This window comes from Amphiprion ocellaris, chromosome 4 (assembly GCF_022539595.1).
Source record: "Amphiprion ocellaris isolate individual 3 ecotype Okinawa chromosome 4, ASM2253959v1, whole genome shotgun sequence".
Classification (NCBI taxonomy): Eukaryota; Metazoa; Chordata; class Actinopteri; family Pomacentridae; genus Amphiprion; species Amphiprion ocellaris.
This window is the reverse complement of record NC_072769.1, coordinates 35,542,472-35,566,949: the sequence shown is the minus strand read 5'-3', so window position 1 is coordinate 35,566,949 and position 24,478 is coordinate 35,542,472. Positions and strand designations below refer to the sequence as shown.

The 24,478-nt window shown below is 40.1% G+C and overlaps 1 long non-coding RNA gene across 1 annotated transcript in view; it reads right to left on the bottom strand.

Annotated features, from left to right (window-relative positions):
- Positions 1–24,478, bottom strand: part of LOC111576870 (uncharacterized) — a 128,395-nt gene that overhangs the window by 44,308 nt on the left and 59,609 nt on the right. The window contains exon 3 of the long non-coding RNA XR_008601328.1: positions 15,250–15,373. This is a non-coding gene — a long non-coding RNA (uncharacterized LOC111576870). The remainder of the gene's footprint in view (positions 1–15,249; positions 15,374–24,478) is intronic.

The window sequence follows — 24,478 nt, the reverse complement described above, 5'->3', positions numbered from 1 at the left end:
TGCCGAAAGACTCAGAGAGACTCTGTGCGAGGCTGCCAAGTGGCACCGGAGCCGCTGCACACTGAGTTTGGTGCCAAAGCTTGTCAAACCCGTCGGCGCCGGTCCAATCCAATCCAGTGGCGAGGAGAGGGCTGGCTGCCGCTCATGTCACCTATATAAGAGCGATCGCTGCTCGCTGCTGCTGCCAGGTCCTAAAAGCACCTGCAATCGTAAAAATCCTGCAGGTGCAAGAAATCAGACAACACTCAGGCTATTAGACGAGGCCATATGTTTTGGAAACACTCACAAATATGAGCACTGAACTTATTCCTTCCATATGTCGATGCTGCTGCATTTTCTCCTGTGCCATAAATAAAAAGGAGGCTTCTTGCTGAGCCGGTGCATTTCATGGTGCACAAAGTTTATATGACAAATGTGTCTCTTGATTGTAATTGGGGTTGGCTCGCTCGCAAAGGCGCTTTGTTCTGGGTATTTACTGTGAAAAAGCACCTGAGGGATATAAAAGGAGAGTTGCCTTTTCAGATCGGGCACGGAGTCAAGATTAGTGTGTTGTTTTTCATGTGCAGGTTTTTCTTGATTGGACTGAGTCTACCTGTGCATGATGTGTGACTTGATTGAGTTTGCTGTGTGTGTATTTGTGCTCAATCGCATGTATTTGCATAATTATCTTCAACAATGATTCTCATTGTCAAAGCAAGAAGCTATTAACATTTCCCCCACGTCAACACCCCCCAGGGTGAGTGACCCTCCTCCTCCGATAAATAAGTGAGATGTCCAAGAGAGATCATTATCACAGAGGCTCTAAATCGATCCATCCTAATTAATTACCTGCTTGATGGATAGGAGTGAGGCTCGTCACACTCCAGCAGCCCGAGAGAACGAAGCCGGCTGTTCAATTCCCACCATAACACACACACACAACCACAGACCAACCACAGAACAGGGATGCTGCTGACACTAAAACTGTCGATTTAAACCCTTATTATTCTGCATCTCCTGTTGCATCCAGCACAATCATTCCATTAAATCCATAAAATTAACAAACTATACTGTTGGACATTTTACCGTTTCATGATGTACCAAACATCAGGTTATTTTTGACCCTTAAAGAGCTTGTTTGTGGCTCCTTTGTTAAGGTTTGTTATGGATCTTTATCATCATGGTTAAACTAAAAAGAAAAAAAAGATGACTAATGTCAGAGAATAATTGTGGTAAATTACTAATTACCACAACCAATAGAGGTCTTTATCTCTGGGCTCTGCAAGCAGTTTCTGGGAGTTTTTGCATTTTCACTCACTGTGGATTAATTTTTCACTGCAACATGAAGTCTTGTACCTCTATGGAAACAGCACAATGAAAGTCTAATTTATTTAAAATAAAAATATGGACTCAACATGTACCTCCAGGTGTTACTAATACTGGGAAAATAAATGGTGGTTTCACATGCTGTAGATATTTTACTGTTTACATTTTTGTTTCCAATTTGTCTCCATACTTGTTTCCTGTTTAAACACAGCCTGCAGTTCATCAGAAAAGTCCCAGAATAGTGCTGGAATTTTTTTATTTTTAAAGAATTTGTTTATTGCAAACAGTTTATCTTTGGTGATTTTTTAATCAGACCTGTATATTTAAAAAAAAATATATATTTTGATGAAATAATAAAATGTAAGATTAAATTTGGCAGATATTCCCAATGGTACAGCATGGCACATGTGACTAGTTGAAAGAACATCAGTGAGTTGAAAAATCCAACAAAGTAAGGATGCATAGGTCAGGGTAGCAGATTTATGTCCAGTAAAGGACCTGCAAATAATAAAGGCTTCTGTCTTTTAACCCTGATCACAGTCTCCTCAGGCTGCCCTGAATGCCATTTTTGAGGCTTCAAAGCTTTGGTGAGAATTATCTGCAAATATCTGATGCTTCAACCATGAAGTGAAGGACCAAGAGGGACAATAGATCCACCTCCAATAACTTTGTTAGCATGCAGGTAACAAGTGCACAAAGGTCATTTGACAAAGTCGCGTCATTGCGATATCCGACTCTGAGGCTTTTGGGGTGCATCTTCAGAGACTGTATGTAGAAGCTTGACTTGACTAATTTGTAAGTCTGTAACACTGTAACACTGCAGTGTCAGTGCAAACTGTGATTAAACGCATTTATCTGAGAAAAACTAAACATAATAATTAATGTTGATGCATCATAAATAATGTTGGATTCCGTACTTTGTGGGCTGTTTGGGTTTTTTGTGGCATATTTGTGTGCCTATATAATAAAAACACAGTTTTACTGTGTTTAAAGCAGCTAAAAGTATAATTATTTTACAGATATTTGCTGTTATTTTCACAGTTAGTACAGCATATCTATCATTTTAACATTCTTCTTTACATTTTAAACGGTGTAAAAAGATAAAATAACTTCACTGCTGTTAGCAAACAATCCTGTCTCCCAATATTTATGTCCCTCTACAAGCAAACTGATCTCATGTAGGTTTGGAAAAAAGCGTCATTTCAAGGAAACAAACCTATCTTCTCACCAAAATGACTTCCAGTTTGAAAGAGCCACAAAGTCTGTGTAAGGAGGTAGAAGAGGAAGATGAAAGCTGAAGTTAGCAACAGGATTTTCACCCATTTTCAGAGATTTACGTTTCATTTTTGTTTGTTCCTCACTTTTAGCCCCAAAACTATTTGGATAGGATGAGAAAAATATCATGATTTTGGTTGCAATATGACCATTTCACAGCATATTTGAAATTTCGTCTGTATTTTCTGAGTTGCCAGACAGGCGAGTCCCTCCCCATCTAATCTATGATTGATTGGTTGGGTGGAAGGAGTGATGAATCCCAAAGACATAGATTTCGAATGCATTTACAAACATAATCCGACAGAAAAAACATTTTACTTGAAACTGAGAATGCAGTTCAGCTGTATAGGACTTTTAGGGAGGCATGGTTGCAGCAGAAAGTTAAGGAACGCAGGCAGTAATCCTAGAAACAGTTGTTTGGCTGTTATTGTATGTACATTGATTTGTTATTTGTAGCTCCCGATCAATACAGCCCTCCAACAGAAAGAGTGGGTACAGCCAGGTAGATAATGTGACCAGTGCTGTACTCTGAGAGCCGTCACAGACTGAACTGAGAGCTGAACTCAGTGCTGCTATCTGGACAAATTGTCACGCTGCCTGTGTGGACTGAAGGAAACCTCCACACCCCCTTCGGTGCACACAGGCAGGGAGCAGAGAATCCAATAACTTTTCATTTTCCTGCTGAAAAAGACTCCCTTTTCTGCTCCGTAATCTCGTCTGTGCAATGATCCCTGCCTTTTCTACCCCCTCACACTTCTTTATCCAAAGACATGCACCTAAGAAGAGGATAAGCGGGCTCATCTGCAAGCTATCTGGTCGACCAATGTCACATTAAAACCCCGCTAAGCTCTAATTATACAGTGTGTTAGAAAGCGGCAGATGAAATACCGTCGTACTGTAATCTAGTGCTGAACTGGGACGCTACGTCAGTGGGATGAAAAAACTGAAAGAGTGCAAATATGAGACATAAAACCGCTCAAATTGGATGAGCAGATATATGTGCCGACCACATCCTCTCAGTATGGCCTCGTATGTGTGTGTGTGTTTTCTGTCTCTGGGCTTTTCTCTGGGTTTCTGTTCAGACTATCTATCTCCTCGCACTTATATGCTCCATTTCCTCCGTCTCACTCCTTCCCTTCTTGGACTAAAGCAATAGTGTCAACGCTATTTTGCACTGAAAAGTTCTTTTCTGCACTTGGCAAAAGTTTGTTTGTGGAACTATCAGGAAGAAACCAAAGGACGAAGCCTTAAAGCTGGACTGAAATTAGGATTGATACAGATTTAATCAGCCATTATGAATATATTCTGTGGGAAAGGCATCTTTACAACCATTCCTGGTTTTCTATTAACTGGACCAACATTGGGAAAAGACATTTTTTTCTCCTCTCTAATTAACCTTTACAGCATTTAATCCTTGAAAACACTGAACACTTGGAAGAATCTGTCATATTCTCAGTTTATATTTCGATCTACTCCTCCTGTTTTTCAGTATCACGTGTAGCATTTCATTTTATGTGCAATATGCAATTTGAAATAATTAATATGTTCACTTCTCGGGTGCAACAGTTCGGCTTTATGTGTTTAATTTCATATTATTATATGTAACATTTCATTTGCAACATTTTGATTGCATTTACAATATTTCTCACAGGTGCAATATCTCATTATCATGTGTGATATCACCTCAGTATAATTTACTGTGTTGCTTTATTCTGTTGTATTCTTGCCTAATTTCAGCTACTTACTTTATTTCAGCATCGCACTGTGCTTATATCTTAATGCTTTTCTCATTTTTAGGTACTGCTTTTCTTAAGTTTTGTCATTTAGTTTTTTTCTGAGTAATACCTGGCAGAGGAATTTCCTTCAGGATTAATAAAGTTTTATCTTATCATTCCAGCGCCACATACTCCCATCAGTGGCCATTTTTTATTGATTCGGCACATTTCAATCATTCCACCTGTTTTTAGGCTCTTTTTTTCTTCTCGCTTCCTCCTTCCTCCTGCAGATCTTCCCTCAGGCTACAAACTTCCCTGCAGGTGATGTTTTCTCAGAGGTCCTACCTTTGGCTACTGCAACAGCTGCACATTCACATCAACACATCTGAAATTACTGACACTCAATTCACTGAATAGCTGCTTTTTTCTAGTCATTGTCCATGTATGCTATCGAGTTATTTAAATTTAATCAACCTTTTCTAACCAACGTGCCTTTTAAGGTGTAATGCAACTTAATTTTTTTTTTTTTTTTTTTCAGATTTTCTGGAGTTTGAGCTGCATTTAGGTGGAAACTTGACAACTGGCAGCTTCTGAAACTCAATGCTGTGTGCCCAGAAGGTAGTCTATGTAGCATTAGCTGTCACAGTTGCTGTCTGGTGAAAGCAAATTATGACCAAAATGTCGCCATCTGTAGGCTACCTGGTCAGAGTTAACACAGGACATAGTAATGCAGGGACTTCCTCCACCCCAAAATTGCAGAACTTACAGCATTTATCACAGCTTGAAACTGTAAAAGCAGGAAGAATCGTTGGTTTTTAAACTTGCCGACAGTCTCTGAACTTCACATCTTTAATGTGTTGTTTGGTTGGGAAACTTTTTCATTTTAAAATTGACCAAAAACAAAGTGTTTTTACAGGAGACTGTAGAAAAACAAAAAATTCTGCACTCCGTGGCAGAACAGAGGCAACTTTAGTGACTCAGCTCCAACTGACAGTCATGTGACAAAAATGTAGGAATTTCTGAATGAACAGCAGGCTGTTTTGAAAAAAAGACATACAAACAAACAAAAAAAAAACAGTTGATTCAAACCAGATTCTGTAAAAATCAAAGCATTCTTTGCTTCTCTGTTTAACTGTGATACTATTAGGGACTCAGCTCCGATGAATAGTCATGTAACAAAAATTAAGGGCATTTTCAGCTGAACTGCAGGCTGTGTTTACACAGAGCAGAGAAGAGACAAGGATGCAAGCTGATAAAAATAAAATACAAGTAGCAAAAGAGCAGCAGTGTTTAGAATTACCTTGTCATAGTGCACAGAAGACATTTCTGAGTTGTTTCTATTTCTAGTCATGATTGTGCTGTTTGCATAAAGGTGCAGGACTTTTTATTGCAGGGAAAAATAAAGCCACAGTGACGGAAAACACCCAGAACCTGCTTGCAGTCCAGAGAGTAAACTGTCTGCTGCAAAGTCAGACATTTTGGCGTTGGTCCTTAGTAAAACCCATGTGTGTGTCCATACTTTTGGCTGCTTCTATACATTTAAAACTTTTACTTGTGTCAACTCTAAGAAGATATAGGTTAAGGAGACGTAAACATGAGCGTGATATGACATGAATCTTCCTCCGGAGAGAGTCTCCTTCCCTTTACAAAACAGTACAGTGAGCGTGGATGTGGACAGACGGGTGAGTCTGGAGGTCCTGCAGAGGTTAGACAGGGACCATGCAGAGGCGCCACGCTGAGCATACCACGCCTGATCAAACCTCATTACAGCTGCGGCTCACAAACACACACCTGAACACTCACAGCAGCACATGTAATAACCTGTGGCCTCATTTGCATACATCTTATTGCAGCCTTGTCAGCCTGCTGCCCGACACCTTCCTGCTTTGCGTCAAGCTGCGATCGCTCATCACGTATCAGCAGAATCACACCATCGAACCATGACACACACGTCGAAACAAAACGACAAATGAGGCAGAAATAAAGGAGAAGTAAAAACAAAACAGCTCCTTCCATAATAAAATGTGCTACAGTGACTGTCTTAATAGTCAAAATGATTCTTTCCTGTTTATTTTTTTTTTTTCTGTGTACAGGATACATGCTCCACCGGGACCGAGATGCAATCTTGATCCATGATTTTCACAGCTGATCAAGTTTAAAATGTCAATTTGCAGCCGTTATCAAGATAAACACGGAGAGCGTGCAGCATCGTTAAATGATTTAATTTCATGGTCTTATCAGTGTGGATTTCATGGACAACACCAGATCTATATCTGAGCGCATCTCGTTTGAGGACACCTGCTCGCATCAGCCAATTATAGCCGTTTGAATATTCTAAATTGATTTCATTGATGCCCTGATTGTCATTAGCAGCTTGATGTTTGAAAATGGATGACCTTTGTTTTAAAGAGACGAGGATGCTAGATTAGAGCGAAACACGAGAGGTTAGACTGTGTAACAAGCAACAAATGTAGAAAGTGATTGAAGCTCATCACAGAGTGGAGTTAGAGGCGGAAAAGAAAGCTTATCCAAACTTTTAGATCCTCAACAAATTTTAAAAAAAAAAGAATCCTGAGAGTTCCAAAACTTCCTCCAAGTATCTGGCAGAGCTTTTTGATGTGTGTATTAGTATTCAGGTGCTGCAGCTGTAATAATGTCAAAGGTCTCCATCTGAACTGCATGACTAATTTAAAAGAGGTGCAACTTCACTAAAAGAGAGTAATGTGTCATAATGGCTTCCAGTCAGTTTGCTCAAAAGAGACATTGATCTACATTAGATCTACACCACTAGTGGCCCCGAGGATTCCGGTCCTAAACCCCTCTGCGTCAATGAAGCGTCTACTTGTGTCATAATTGACTCTGGACTCTATTAAAAGGCATCTGACCCTGGCTGTGAACAGACAGCGCCTTCCCTGAGCCTCTGAGGGGAAACAGAAGAAGAAGAAAATCAAAACCTCAGTCATCCTCAGGGGGAATCGGAGCTCTGATGAGCTGCAGCTTGCTGTTGTGTTGGTTCTCTTTTCAGGAGTAAGATTTTCACTTTTGGAAATAAGCCAGAGGAGCTTCCCACCACATTTAGAACACACTGTGGGCTCACACCTCAGTTTCCCTCCACTCTGTGGTTCTGTCACCAGCACCTCGTCAAAGCTCGGCCTGAGGGACGAGAGATGAGACAAGGAGGGTAATGGAGAGATTGATGAGGATGGAGAACAGAGGGTTGGAAACAGATGGAAACGGAGGGAAGGGAGAGAAATGTCAGTCAGGAATCACAGGAGGAAGGAAAAAAGAGAAATGAGGGGAGAGTTTTTCTACGTCTTTTCTAGTCGAAGGGGAGCTGGTAGCTTGTAGTTTAAACACCATCAAGAGTCAAATGACATCATCTTGAAAGTAGATTCCTCTATACCTATAACAGGCCTCACAAGATAACAGAAGATTCATTCCCCGTATTTTTCTTTATTAAACTAATGCAGCTTCTCTGACCTTCAATATCAAGATTGTGGTCCATTAAAGTTTTTTTTATGTCTGCTGTCACACAGATGTCATAAAGGGAGAATACAGTTTGCGGAAGTACGCTCGGGATGCAAACTTTGAATGATTTTTGAAATCAATAATCAGCAGCATTATCAATCCATAAACAATTAATTGACAATATAAGTCATGCACAACATACTGCAGTTTTAGCCAATGGTACAAGATCTGGGCTGCAAAGTTCACACAGCTCAGTTGCATGTACTGGGCTATAGGAAAACTGTCATAGTCTGATGAACACATGAGCCAGGACTACACATAGAGACACACAATCACACCCACATTCACACCTACAGACAATTTAGAATTATCAGATAACCTCTGAATGCTTTTGGACTGTGGGAGGAAGCCGGAGAACCCGAAGAAAACCAAAGCATGCACAGGGAGAACATGTAAACTCCACACAAAAAGATCCCAAGCCAGGATGCAAACCTGGGATCTTCTGGCTGTGAGGTGACGGTGCTAACCAGCGAGCCACTGTGCAGCCCCCATTGCTATATAAACTTCTCTAATTTGTACAGTTGTAAGCTGATGTAGTGGATGCAGACTTCAGCTATAAGCCTGCCATTTCTGCTGTGTTTTTCAGTTTTAATTTTCTTCCTTTTCCATTATCTGCTAATATACATTTTCATATCTACTGGAAACATTTTCCACGCAGCAACCAACACTCTGAAACTGGCAATTTTTGATCAAAATTTGGACTGTGGAATTAGGCATACTGCTTGGTTCTTTCAGTAAATTAGCCACCTAAGCTATTCCCCAGTCAGTATTTTGCAGGGACACCACCCCTGGGCTCAGCATGGGTTGGTTTCTAGAAATACAAAAACGCAAATGTATTTTCCCCTTCTACCGCAGGATGAAAAGGAGGTTCAGTCAGAAGATTCGGCAGCATTGACACACTGCTGTGGAGATCAGTCTGGATACGCAACTACAACTCAGGTTTAAATTAAAAGCCACCACTTGGAGGAGAACAGCTGATAACTAACAAAGCTGAGAAATAAGTGTACAGAAGTTGTATGTTTCCACAGATTATTGCTTTATAAATGACAATGTACCTGTGCTGATTCCTGCTCTTTATGCTATTTTACATGATCAGATTGACACGACCAGTGACTGGCCATAGTCCCTGATCCTGAAGTCTAGAAACAGAGCTGAGAAGGGTAAGAAGTCTAGTTTTGATGACCAGAATTAGAAGCTGCTGAAAGCTTATTATCGAATTTAGCCTAACTCAGCTTTAAGTATTTCTTCTTTTTTTGACTTGAACATGGTAAGGACAGAGAGATATCCATGGTTTTCTTTGCTTCTTTCCATAAATACAGATTCAAGAGCAAAGCTTTTTCAATTTCCTATGTTTCAAATAGCTGCCTGCTGTGCTGCAAACAATGGAAGAGACATTGAAGTTGGGGACTGAAAAACCAAGACAAATAGCAGAAAGTGGCTAAAAAGTTAGATAGGATGCCATGATTGATTGGTATGACTAATTCAGGCAACTTTGATGAAGTATGGTTGTACATGTTTGTATGTATTCATAGAAAAAGTGTCGTTATAAAGTTCCAGCTAGTTGAACCATTTTCAATATTCGCCAGAGTTGGACTTATTAAAATGTATAGAGTTCGTCATTGTTACTCTGAATACAGTCCAACCTCATCATGACCGACCACCAAAGGTGACAGTCCACAGACCCATGCACTGAGCAGCTAAAACCTTTGACCTCTGATCAGGTTGGTGCAGCCAGACAGCAATATTCATCTTTATTTTATTCACTTCTTCGACTGTGGCGTTGTCACTTCACCTATGTGGAGATCTTAGGGAGTTATTCGTTGGTGCGAGCAGCTTGACGGCATGTTAAAGGGTGCCGCTGCTTACTGCGAGTCGAATCCCCCGCCTTAGCATCAACAGGACGAATGAGAAGAGCAAGAAGAAGGGAAAATGCTTTTCTTTCATTGATGGAACAGGCGATACACCTAATGAGCACGGCCGACAGAGCGGGAATGAAACAGGAGAAAACAATGAGTCACCATGCCAGGTCTAAATGAAATCCATCTCATCTCCTTCTAACTTAAAGGCACGCTGGAGGTGTGAAAATAAACAAATGTTTATCTGTGATATATTGCACCTTTTTGATCCCCTGTGCTATTTCATGCCTCTCCAATCTAATTTTCCCGAGCGTTCAAATAAAGCTGTCTGGAGTTGGATCAGTATCCGGTGCATTTACATGCAGGTTTCAAGTGAATGTAAGCTTTGTTTCAGGGGTTTTAGTGCAGCCTCAGAGGCCAGCTGGGGTGAATGTCCTGACACAAGCCCGGCTGGATCTGCTGCATCAAACCTGGGCGGCGCAGTAATGGAGACAGCGCCCTGGTCTGAGGAAGCACTCTGAAATGGAAGCGGTGGCTTTTTGGATGCCATTAATTTGCAGTGACAGTCTGGCTTTCATCGGCCACAGTGCTGCATAAGAGAGGTCGACCTTAATACGGCGCTCTGCCTGGAAAAAAAAAAAGCAGGGGAGGGAACTGTCTCACTTTACATACATTTGGTTAAGCAGCAGCTGGCAGTCAACCGTAATTATACACCTAAGCCTGTGCATTATTTATGCCACCTTTTAAAATCCATTAAAAGTCATTTGGTCTCCTCTAAAACCTGTCATTATCGATTGACTTTACTGTAATTGCTGCTTTAAGCCCTCAAAGATTTTCTGCCGGGTGATTAAGGATGTCGGCTGCAGGAGTGTGCAGTGAACACACACTAATCAAGGCACTGTAAAACTTGCAGAGCCTGGTTGTATTTCACCTGGTGGTCAGCCTGGAGGTTTTACATCCTTGATCCCTCAGACGTGCAGTCATGCTCCTTCTCAGGTCATGATTTGTGCACTAATAGGAATGTGGTTACTTCTATGGAAGTAGCTACTAAATCTGGAGTCCATCAATCTCTCAAGCTGCAAAAAAATCTGCACCGAAACAAACCAGCAGAAACCCTTCGACCTCATCTGGCCTCATAAGCACATGCCAGTCCTCAGAACCGCCATTCTTTTATTCAAAAACACAATAACTCTGCCTATTACAGACCTACAAAAGTGCTCGAGTGTGAGCAAGCAATCAATACCAACATCATTAGCATGGCTTTGCCAGAGAAGCTGCCTCTGTGTCCAGCGTTTAACATCATGAGCCACTGGAAATGTTTCTGAGAGGCTTATTAATTAATTCAAAAGCAGATCCAGCAGAGTGTGAGGCTGCTCAGCAGCTCACTGAGCTACAGCTAAGTGGACTCTGAATGGCTTCAGTGTGGTTTTTAACTGCGAAATGATTGAGCCTGAACTAAATGCACTGATGTTTGATGGTGATGGTGGGTTCAGTCTGTGCAAGTTCAGGCAGAAAAAAATATGTTGCTGCACTGTCTCAGATTTTGTTATTTGGGGCCCAGAACTAAGCTCTGGAAAATATTTTGGCTGGATTTTGACAATTTCACATTTTTAGAAATGGGATTTTTTTGTATTTTCACCCTCAAAAATCCTGGGGAGCCAATTTGGGGGATCAATAGCTTTAGAAATATAACATAATATAAACATAATATTCCACAGCCATGAAATTTGCTCAGAACACAGAAAATTACTTCAAGTGGATCTAAATAATGGTTAGAGTAGTCTCTTAAAATGAAAAAAGTACAAATTTTTTTCAAACATGGGTGGTATTAGGGCCCCAGAAACTTCCTATAAGTCTGCTGCATTGATATTCTGTCTATGTTGACTTTTGTTGTAACATTTGTCATGATGTGTTTAAATATAAATTAGACTTCTTACGCCTATAACACCAGTCTCGATTGAAGATTTTGCAGTTTTTTTTCCATTTTCAAGAACTGATGATTAAAAATGTGACCCCTGCTGGAGCCATTCAATCATTCAGATCAGATAGAGACAATTCTGTCTGAGGTTTCACCAAATTTCATGGCTGTGGGAGATACTGAACTCTTGAAACGGCTTCACAGGTAGGACACATTTTTTTAGGGTGAAAAAAAATCTGTCAAGGCTATTCAGATCTTCAGTCATTTGATATAATACTTACAGATTTTTCAGATGAGTCTTTACATAAAAAATATAAATAAATTCTAAAATTGTTGTGTTTTTACATGTATCTCATTCTAAATTGCTGGCAGTATAGACACATTTCCATAACTCTGTAAAGGAGATTCCCTGGAATCTTGTCATACCGGAACCACAATGGCAGGATACTGTGGTACTTAGAAATTTGGGGGGAAAAAAAAAAAAAAAAGTGCCGAACATAAAAAAAATCACATTATTGTATTCACTGAACTTAAAGAGTTGGGAAACCAGACAAGCATGTAGAATAGTTGTAAAGGTCAAATTGTGCAGTTTAATTTGATATGTGCTGCACCTCACAAGAAATAATTTTAGAGGAATTCAACCAAAAAGAAGGGATGTGAGTTTGGACGTGAGGTACGTCTGTCGGGCTCTGAGGGTTCGACAGCAGCTCATTCTATAGCAGCGAATCCCAAACTGTGCTCGGCATATTCCAATCCTGGAATCATGTACAGCCACAATTTTCACAGAGAGCACCTGCTAATTTATAAACGCCACTCTACACCATTCAATAAGGTCAGTCTGCTAGTTATTTGTCCAAACAAACCAGTAAAATACAAGCTTATCCAGAAGAGGAATTACTAAAATCTTGGCGTCAGTCTTATTCACTATTTTTACAGTGACATACTGGAGAGTTTTAACTCTTCAGATCTCTAAAACCTCATCAAACGAGGCAATCTGGCTGACAACAACTCGATATAAGTGACAACAATCTGCATATACAGTGATTACTTTGCTTGCTTTGTGAAACTCCCTGCTAGAGAATGTGAGGCAAGCAAAATCAGTGTGACCTTTTCCATCTCTTCTTTAAACTTTTATCAATTGGCTCTTTCCAAATGGACAGCAGTTGGTGTCTTTATTTAAATTTAAACTTTGAATTTGCTTGCCAGTTTACTTCATAATGTGTTTTATTGTAAAGCCCTTGGTAATTTTGCCTTTGAAAGATGGTAAATTCAAAAAGGAAGATCTGTTTATGACCTTGTAATTCCATTCCTCTCAGTGAATATAAGCTGAAACTGTTGCTCTATTCTGCTCACTTACAACTCACTCTCCACAAAATTATGTTCTTATACAACTAAACTGTATTTCTACTTACATTTTAAGGGTAAACATATGTTGTACTGAATTGCATTTGTCATCACAAATACATTTCGAATCAACATATGTTTTCCATTTCTTTTACTGCTTCACTGTTGCTCCTTTTCAGCCAAACCATCGTACATTAGATGGGGCAGGACTTGTCATCCTGGTAACCCAAAAAATGGAGGAGAGGCTTCAAACATGTAATGAAAAGATGGTATTTTAACCCAATACATGACTATTTCTTCAAAGAGCCTCTTCAGACTGGCACTCCAAACCTGACAAGAAGTGAGATCTCTATTTTTGACTCTTGTGACACATTTCACATCACTATAAGCAGCAGTCCGCCTGCAACTCTGAACATATAAGAGATCAGTTTGTCTAAAAATGACTAAAAATATAAGCTACTGATCATTAAGAGAACATTAAAAACTGATTAACATCAAAATTAATGATAATCTACTTCCACATTGCAGACAAACAGTGATTCTGTATGTAAATTGAAGAAATAACGCTCTCAAACTGAAAAGATTAGAAAGCAACTTCATAGTTCAGTGACATAAGAACGTCACTTTTATCTCAATGTCACAACACTCGTCGAATGATGTAATTGGCCTGTGACCTCCTAGCCAATCAACCTCAACATGCAGTTCTTATGAATTTATTGCAGTTCTGTCACTTTTCTTTCCAGGTTGCTGTTGGTGCATTCCTGCTCCCCATGGCCATGTCATCTGGGTTGTTGAGGGCATCTCAGTCAGTCCCCTTCAGCCATCTGCTAACGTTGCTCCACCACCACCAGAATCTGAACTCCACAGGGTCCTGTTTGCATCTCCACCTTCACCCAGGAGTCCACTCTATGACGGCATGGATATAATATGCTCATGATTCTGCAATAAACTTTTGTTTTCCACTTCCGTGTGATTTGTCCTCATTGAAATGAAAGTAACAAACCCTGGCAGGTCCAGCTCTACAGGCTCCTCCCACGTCAGAGTCCCTTCAGTCTCACTGCACTCGTCTCAGCAAACTTTCTGTATCATCCTTCACCCTCAATTTCCCTTCATATCCCTGCTTCAAACGGCACTGAATCAAACTGTGCTTTGTTTCAGGCAGTAAACACATCAGATGAAGTGTAATTGGGCACCGGTTCAGAGATGACAGCATATGTAGCAGCCACCTGAACAGAGGCCAGGCCGGGCCTGGGCTGGGCCCGGTCCAGCAGGGGGTCTATTCACCAGACTCCCATGGCACCAGCAGATGGCTCAGAGGCTGACCAAGTATGGCGATTCAATCTGCTGCTATTATCCAAGGTGGGCCAACTTCCTCCCGCCAGCAGGTCGTCTCTTTCATCATGTGCTCGCTCTCTAAAACTAATGTCTCCTGTGTGCTTCGGCTGTTGTGATGCTGTGTGGCGCTTCTGTGGCTGGAGAAATCTAAGAGTTTGTGCTCACAGTTTAGGGAACGACACCTTGACTGCAAATGAGACCGAAGTAACAAAGTAAATCTTGAAATGTGACAGAGAGCCGTCAGCAGCCTAGCAACAAGAGGAGGCGTGCGATGTAATTCCTCCCAAAGATTTGAAAATTTACCGGAAATAGAAGTGTGATTAAATCTGACACACGCACCTGCAGTGGGGCGGCTTGTGTTTGTGGGTGGAAAGGTGGTGATTAAATAGAAAGCAATAACACAGAAAGCTTTCAATTACTTTTCATGGGCCAAATATTTGGTATCCTGGCAGTGCCGGCACAAAAATATCGATCAATATTCGAGAAAACAAATAACAGCAAACTCTCTTCTGTCAAGATTAGTCTGCAGGTTCACTACCTAAAATCAGATTACAGATTCTCAAAGAAAGCACAAGTCAACCGGACATCTTTAGCAGCACGTTCAAGCTCGTAATGAGGATTTAATCTTCCATGTGTCAGTTTCTATTAGAAGCCAGACAAATGATGGCAGGTGAGGAAAAAGAAAGGTCAGCTGGCTCATTGATTGTCAGATTTTCTACCTAAGTTGCCCGTGAGTCAGCTCATCAGATTTTTACGATCTTTTGCCACATGTCATGGAGCCGCTCCGACAGCTGCTGATCGCCCAGAGTGAAGGTCACGCAGCTCCACATGGCAGAAACACAACGCTACCAGAACACACATCGAAGTGATACTCGGCTCTGCATGTTCTGTCTTCTCCTGACTTCCTTCCTTCTCAGTTGTCTCACTTTCTTGCACAGTTCAAGGTCTCCTCCTCGGGGGCCGAAGCACTTACCTCGTAGGGCTTTCTCATTTTTTCTTTGCTGTTTTTCCACTCGTGTTCTGCAGCTCATCGACCAACCTTTCACTCCTTTCCCCGCACTCGGACTCCAACATGTTCAGCTCTGTTGTTTCTCTGCCTGCAGGAAGGGAAAAAAAAAGATAAAGTGAAGGTGCTTTTTGTCTGTTTTTCACTTGAGTTCGCAAACTGATGTCTTTTGCAAGAAATATATATTTTTGAATGTTTTAATTTCTTCATGCTGTTGTTTTTATAGTACGTTTTTAAAGAATATGGCAGCACTGGTTAATGAAAATAAAAACACCGAATATATATTTCAGAACAACTGGATGTCAGAAGAGCAGCGGCATTTCAGACCAAAACAAACAGCTACACCTCCTGCACTTTCATTTACAGCTAGAAATACTGTCAAGAAAAAAAGTCCAGCTAGAACCATTAGTCCAGTTGTACAATCTGTTTATAAATGAGTGGAGGGCCAACAGTTTCAAAGGGAAGGACTCACATGCGCAAACATGCATGCAGATTTGAACCGGCTGCTAACAAATACAACAGAAAAGATTTAGTATTTACTCCACTGTATCTTTAGATTGCAGACAGTGATTTGCAGCTATAATATTTCCATAATTATGTTCAATTGTACCTTTGAAGTAAAGTTTCATGAGCGGGTGCAGGTGTTTTTGAGTCCGTTCACATTCTAGTAATCTTTATGATGATATTAACAGTCTGGACCCAGTGTTTTATTCTGCTACAAAGGGAAGTATCTGGTTTAATTTTCAGGTGATTTGAATTTGGGTCTTTTCTGTATTTTGATCTCGTAGCACCTACTGTCTTCCTCCTCACAGGTCTGCTATTCTGAATCCCTTACATTATACAGCAGGTTGTTAAAGGGACATTTCGCCCCTAATGATGTGGACGCCCATTTAATGTTGTCTGTCTTTGCAGTCCATTAAAATTATAACCCTGCTGGTGCCATTTGTGCAGAAAGAGGCCAGCAGGTTCCTTTATGCACTGTGGAGATCAGTTCGGTTTTAGTCCAGCTGGTTCTACCTGACTCTGGCCTGGGCTCAGCATCACACCAGCCTGCTGACACTAAGTTCTCTGCTTGTCTGCTGAATGTTTCTGGCCATAAAACCAGGATTACAGAAAGGCCCAGTAATTAGTGATCCTCTTCTTTACTGTTTGTTCTATTTCACAGAGGCTTCAGAGAGTCATTTCCAGCTACTTAACTGTTTAGTGGGGATCCTTTATATGTTTGTCCCCTAGCACCAAGTAAACCGTCACCTTGAAGGAGGATATGATTTCCCTACAGAAATCAATGGTATAGCACTATTATTATTTCTAGCATTCCCTTCACTTAGGTGTTTGCTGAAGAAGCAGCCAGACAGCTTTAGCTACTCTGCTGCCACTAAAACATATTTGAAACTAGTTTGGAGGAGCCCGGTTTTACGCTGCTTCATCTGGACACCTTACCATCACATTTAATGCAGTGGGTTAGTTTAAGTGTCAAGTTGCAAAGATCAAAATATAATGTGTGGAGTTCCACAAGAGTCAGTCATAGGACATTAGACTCTTTTGACTCCATCACTGTCAAATATTGCTGTGGGTGACAATTTGTGCATATCTCTGAGATAGGGCTGGACCCGAATATCCGAATATTCGGTCGTTCTGGTGGTATCCGAATATTAATTTTGAGATCCCAATACTCGGAAGATATCCATGCTAATGCTATACTAATGCTGTCAGACTCCGATGACAAACACCCTGAGAAGCAAGATCAAAGATCTCGAAAATGCGCTTCACCCCCAATGGCCGACGAACCGAATATTTGGATATTCGTCATTAATTGGGCCCAAACATCTGGAGGCCAGAAACTGCTATTCGGACCAGCCCTACTCTGACAACAACTTGGACAAATCAGCAGGATTTAATGCTCTCATAATGAGAACGAGCTGATCTGGACACACTGTAAATGTGTGTATGGTCAAAAGAAAATAAACCCAAAAATATGACACATAAACAAAACGGATAAGGTAAACACATTAAAAAGTTAGGAGAAATATGACTTGGACATATTCATCTTAATTTACTGGAATGCATTAAAAATATTCCTCTTGCAATGTTTGACGCTTCGTCAGATGCTCTTCACCTCTTATCAGGAGACACTCTTTAATCCCCAAGTGGTTCTAAAAGCATTTTCAGTTATGATGCTTTCAGGGAACAGATCTCATGCTTAAAGAACAACTCTGGTTTATTTTAACCTGCTGCATTTACCATTAATGTTGCTGTTGTGGCCCTAAGTGTCATTATAACTTTGTACTCTTAGCTTCCATTGTTTAGCCTGAGCTTCCTGTAGCTTGCAAAGAAAGCACATTTTTACATGAATCATTTTAAATGTTTGTTTATGAGTGGACTGAAGGAAAACACAGAAATTAAAACTCTGTTTTTGCTGACATTATGGAGAGCTGAGTGTTCGTCCAGCCAGTCTTGATGTTTTTTTTTCCACCTGATGTTGGGGAGATGAAACAGCATCTCCAGAATGTTTGTCAGAGCTGAATATTCATTATTTTTTGTTGGGATTCCTCTCATTCATGGACACGCGTAAATTTTCTCATTTTGAAAGAATTCTGAGTCGGTTTGGACAAGTTTCAAGTCATTCCAGAAAGATTTTCAGCCATTATGGACAGTTTCAAGTCATTTTGGACAATTCTTTGATAATTTTGTACACATTAGGGTCCTTCTGAACAATTTATTAGCTGTGGAACAACTAATTAAATACCTTTGAACAAGTCCAAAATTATTAAAAAATTGTTTGAAATGTCTCCGTTTGTCCCAAATGATATAAAAAATGTTTAAAATTAAACCAACTAGTCCATAATGGGTTAAAATCTTTTTGATATATTTGAAACTTGTGAAGTCCACAGATGAGGAGCTGAATCAAATGAAAGACGGATGGAGGCCGAAAGACAACAGCACATCCTAACAGACAGCAGGACGTCCTAAAAGACAGCATCCTTCTGGAAACTGGGAAAAATCGCTAAGTGTCCATGAGTGGGAAAAATTCCAGTTGTGGAAATTACAACTTATAACTCATCCAGAATGACTCAAAATGTGTCCAAAAAGAAGAAGAGCAAGACACTCGTTAAGTAAAATGTCTGTTCCAGTTCGCTAATTTCTGTATTAAACTTAAGTCAGACTGAAAACAAATGTTTAAAGGCGTTCATGTGAAAATTGTACAGAAAACTCTGTGTAACTCCTTTTTTTCCTGAATCTCAAAAACATTGAGGCGAAGTTAGCAGCCACATTAATGGGAAATACGGCAGGTTGAAATATACAGAAGTCTGTTTTTTGGTTGATAAGGTGGATTTCTCGGTCATATCTGATCTTCAGGTGATTCTAGTAAACAGGGCAGCAGATAATGCCCCTCTGTCTTTTCCTGTAAGCCAAACTCACAGTGCACTGCTGGCTTACTAATGACCTCATCTGAGCCTTCTGCCACCAAACCAAAGGCCAAAAGATGATTTGACACTGAAAAAAAAAAAAACAACTGAATTGTCCGTGTGCATGTAGCTGGTGCCTGACTGCAAGTTTTCATGGACACAGATGCAGTTTAAAGCCTGTTAGACAACAAAACATGACAACTGGTGCGCTGTGATCACAAATGCAGGTAATTGAAGGCACCTCATGCTGCCGGCGGCTGCTGCAGAGTCACTGAGCTGTGGCTCTTTGTACAGTGGCAGCCGCATGTGTTTAAACAGGCTCCTGGTGATACGAAGTGGCACATTTCACGAATGGCTTAAGACTCCACAGATGATCCTGTGATAATCAGCCGTCATTTATTTAAGCCCCAGTTTTAGGATCAAATCTCAGCACAGTTTTCTGGCTCGTCCTCCACATTGGCATCGATGCCACAGTCTGACAAAACAAATTGACGGTGAGTTGAATTGCAGCTTAGCGAAGTGGTTTCTGTTGGGCAGCAGGAGAACCACAGCTGCCATTTGGCTCTGCTCGGTCGCTGTGTGCTCATCACCATGGCAGCCAGCGTTGTTGTAGCGCCGTTTCATCCAGTCTCTCTTTAATTGTACTCTATTCTGTTTCTTAACGTTAAAAAGACAATCAGAAAGAGGCGAGTAGAGAAACCAGGTGTGCATGTGCAAGCAGCTCAGATTAAAGCTGCAAATCTTTATTGTAAAATACATCAAGGTGCTATGAATCGACTGCACAGCATTTATTTAAAAGCGTTCACAAATTCCACTTTTGCATGGCAGCACTGTGCTGTAATTACTCTGCATCAGTATGCATGTGGCGCCGAGTGAACACTCAAAGGGAAGCCAGAGAATAGCAAATAATACCAGAATAACTATCAGAATAATGTGTGAAGGATGTCGATAAAAGCGTTCCGACTTTGATGAATACATTTTTTACAAACCGTCCCTGGAAGAATGCAAAGTTCATTAAATCACTCGCACAACCTGTTAGTCTCACGTTACAGCACAGCAAATTGGTTTTCTGACACTTTTTTCTGAGTTTGTTTTCCAATTATTGTGGAAATTAGTGTCACGCTAGTGTCCTCTGCTACACAATACAACAACGGAGCAGAGGAACAAAGAAAAAGGACTTTAATTCTGTCTTCAGTCAATAATTTATGACTTTGTGTCATTTGTTGTCAGAATCTGAATTCTGTTTGTGTCAGTCGGAAGATAAAGACTTAAATCTGTGTCACTTGCTGTGATTCAGTCATTTTTATGCAGACAGACATCAAGAGAACTGCTTTCTATTTGACACTGTGTAACTAATATGACCCCACCACAAGGTCCAGCAAAGCAAAGGAATGACTGGATGAACTATTACTGTCATTATACACACAGATACAATGAAACTCTGGTTCCTATTTCATCCCTGTTAACTGAAATTAACACTCGGTAGCCACACATGCATTATGCTATTACACGCACGCACGCACGCACACACACACACGCGCGCACACACACACACACACACACATATATAAGATTATTTAAACTAGCCAGAATAAATTAAAAGATAACAGGACAATGAAGGCAACAACAGAATAATTAAAGTAAAACTAAAATATTTGAATTGCACAAACACTATTTACAGAAGTTGGAAACTAAAATGTACTTCAGACTGAGAAGGAGGTGACAACAATGTGTTTATGTCCTATGCAAAACATACAGAACAGAAAATATGCAATGTGCAGAAATGTAGAAAATCTATCACGTAAAAAATTTGTGTCCAAAATGACTTGCATTTCTAAAATGTCAATATAAAAGAATAGATAAATATTTATATATTTCTCTCTTTTTTCCTTTCTCATTTTATTTGTGTTTTTAATATTGGAATTTGCCTTTAGCTTCATTAACTACAGCATCAAACACTCAACATAAAACACTTTCGGTACAATAATGATTCAGAGACAGACACTAAAATGTACTGAACAAGTAGAGCGAGGTAATAAAAATATTTGTAGCACACAATGTAGAAAATCTATTCAAAAATATAGTGTCCTAAATGACTTGCATGTATCCAGTATGCAAAAAAAAACTTACATATTTAAATCTCATTATAACATAAAACTGAAAAAATATTTAGATATTTCTTCCTTTTCTCCTTTCATTTTATTTGTATTTTTACTTATTTGAATTGTCCTTCTATACTTCTGTATTGCATTTTTGTTTATGCCTTATACACAAATTAATCAAACATATAAAAATTTAAATGCCAGCTTTGCAAATCTCAAGCTTAATTTTTTGCTCAGTGGAGGCCTAAATGGTGCTCACTCCATATTAACATTGCAACCATCTCCATGCAGCCTGTTTAACTAAACCGCTGCCCACAGTGCTGTGGGTCCACATTTAATTAAGCTCGGCTATAAATTATCAAAGAATCCAGCTCAGAATGCTTCATCCTCTGGACACATGGCTGCGCTTTACATTCGAAACGCCTCGAAAGTAACGTGACGCTTAACGCAGATACTCCTCCAGATATTCAGCTGACCTGTGAAAACCCAAGACTTAACATGGAGCTTTCTGATGACCACAGTGGCAGAGAAATGTAAATAACTTTCTCACTGTCCTCACGACATCTGAATTAGAACTTTCAAAACATAAAAAAAAAGGAGGAAAAAGAATGAGGGGGCATTTTTAGGATCCCAAATGTGGGTTGTAAACCAATTCTTTATGGTTGAGCTCTTAATTGGGTGGAGGTGCTGCTGCTGCTGCTGGTGCTGTTTGGGGCCTAATTATTCATTTAAGTGAACTGGCCCGAACTCGCAGCAAGTCTGTGAGGGAGAAATGATTTATGGGAGCCCTGAAAAGCCCTCTGTGGGACGGGCGACGGAGGCAGGGCTGCAGAAGGAACAAAAAAAAAGGAAAAAGAGAAACACTCACTTTGGGGCTGATGGGAAATACAGCTGCCTTAACATGCACCACAGGACTGGTGCCACCCGGGGTCTGCTGAGCCTCAAGCACCATTTCTGTGCCACTGGTCAGACACAGTAGAATAGCAAAGGAAAAAGAGTAGGAGACAGACAGTGAGACAGGGGAGGGCTGAGGACAGAGAGAACAAGACAAAAGTGGAAAACATAGCTGACTACAGGAGAGATAAAGGTCAAAAAGACCGAAAACAAGAAGAAAACTTTAAAAAAAAAAAAAAAAGTACGTGATTGTGTGACAGTGTTGCTGAGACTGGGGGGGAAGTAGTAAGGAGGAGGGGATGATAAAACAGAAGGGAGACACAGACAAAGATGAAAGTCGCAGAAGACCTTGAGCTTTTTCGCTGCTCTCTCTGATGACACTCTGCCGAAGCTGAACTGAAATGCGCCTCGACTTTGTCCTGCTTGGAGTGGGAGGGTTGCAGAATGAGACATATAAATGAGTGAGTGAGTCAACAGTAGCGAGCAGCCCTTTTTGAAAACATCCCCACTGGCTGCTTTACTACCAAACTTTTACCCTGTTAGAGCCAAGTACAGGAGCTGTGGAGCTACAAACGAACGCTCGGCTGTGGTTTGGATTTTGTTCGCAAAATTGTTAATATATAGACAAAGACAAAAGCATTTCAATCATCCCATTTCTTGCTGGCAGTCACTCGTGTTTCTAAACTGACAAATGTCTCCGGCAAATTTTATCAGCCAGCAAAGGAAGATCACAGCTTCTCCCCCAGGTACTGCAAACACAGGCTGAATTCTGAATACTCTTTGCTTTTTACACAAAGTTTGTACTGCTGCTGCCCCGATCGTCACGACTCATTAGCTGTACTAAGGTGCGCAGAATTGTTGATTCTTACAGAATCTGGTGCAAACACATTTATTTATTCATTTTTTGAGGAAATGTCACGATTTTAAGCCTGGATCTGGCTGATTTTCTGGATCGAATTGCAGGTGACACATAATTCATCAGTTATCAAAGAAAGATCATAACATCTTGCCCAGATACTGCAAAAAAAAAAAAATAGGCTGCTTTCTGAATTGTATACTTTTAATTTTTACTTAAAATACTTACTGCAGCGGCCTTCAATAAAGTATTTAATGTTTTACAGTATCATACAATTGAGACATACTATTTCATGACTTCTCAGCGGATTAAGGAATGCAGAATTTATTATTTATATATATCTATTTATTTTTGTCACATTTTTGAATGAGACGTAGAATAAAATGTAAAATAGACAGGGTTTTGGAGGAAAAATTATGCTTTTAAGCCTAGATTTGGTTTGTTTTCCAGACCGAATTACAGAACAGTCTTTTACCTGTGATATTTTCTGGCGACGCCGAGAAGTTTTTGAAGTACCTGCATAGTAGGACATCTGAGTATTTTTTGGCAGAACAGCATTTGATATACTTTGTACTGGGACACAAACGGGATTCTTAAAAAAATAGCCTTTGGAAAGTTTAAAAGGCAAGTTATTTTTAAAAATCACTAAAAATACACAATATATTTGAGGCAGAGTTATTGTAAAAACAGAGAACTGTTGGATTTTCAGCTTTCTGATGGTCCTTGAACTCACCACTTGTGACCTGCATTTCAGTCTGAAAAAACAATCAAATCTAAGCTTAAAATTGTGATATTTTATTGGAAACATTTTGTTTTTATACTTTATACTCTTGTCTCATTCAAAAAGTTCACCAAAAATAAACTATTCACATTGGATTCTTTTTAACAAAAAAAAAAAAAAAGACATTTTTGGAGAAACTAAGAGGGAAGTAGAACATATTTAAGCAATAAAACAAATGCGACGTGGCTCAAAAATCGTATACGAAGAAGCAAGTTGTTGGAAGATACATTCAGCATGGTGAAACATCTTTCCAGAATTAATGTGCAGAGTTGTGTGAAAGTTTGTAGCAGCTTTAAAAATGTCACTAGACAAATGTATGTAGTATACAAAGCAACCTGTACTTTCCAGTTTGGATAACATCCGTTGGCACACTGCAGGTTTTTAAAATTTTTACAACCTGAATGATCAAAGAATTTTCTCTCCTTTTTTTAATGATCAATGGCATTATAACTGTCATACCGCACAGAAGACATTTCTGAGTTTTTTCCCCTTCTTCATGGTTGTTCTGGCAGTGAAAAAATGAGCCCACAGTGAAGAAAAATATGACAGGAACAAAGAAAAATAGCTCAGAAACTGCCGGTGGTTTCGAGGGTTAACCAAGGTTTTTTTTATACTCAGCATCTTTTGTGAATATAAGCACACCTTTGGGAATGAACGGAGAACTAAGTATAAATCGAAGAACATTTTTATTAATGAAGCCTCTGGAGTGTAAACTTGCTCAAATCGCACAAAGAGCAGGACGGGCCTTCTAATTCCAGCACCGCAAAGTGATTATTTTTTTGTAGTGCGACCGCTATTTAATCCGCTCCTTGCACTTTTGCTCTCACGATTTTGGCTTTGATAAAGCAATTAAGGAGACATCACCCTCCAAACTCTTTGCTCACTGAGGATGTCTCTTACTAGAGCTACACGAACTCAGAGGTCAACATGTGTCCAGAGCTTGACAGGCCTGCAGCGCCTATAATTACAGCTGCTAAGCTATGATTGCTGTTTGTGGGGGTTTCAGAGCGCAGTCAATTAACTGGTGACACCTGCAAGCTTACAGAGCCACTTGCCCTTCTTTAAAGTATCACTAACAATTAAAACATATCTTTGTGGACCGGGCGTTGTGAGGACAGCCTACTAAATCAAAGCCACAGTCTATTAAAAGTGTAAT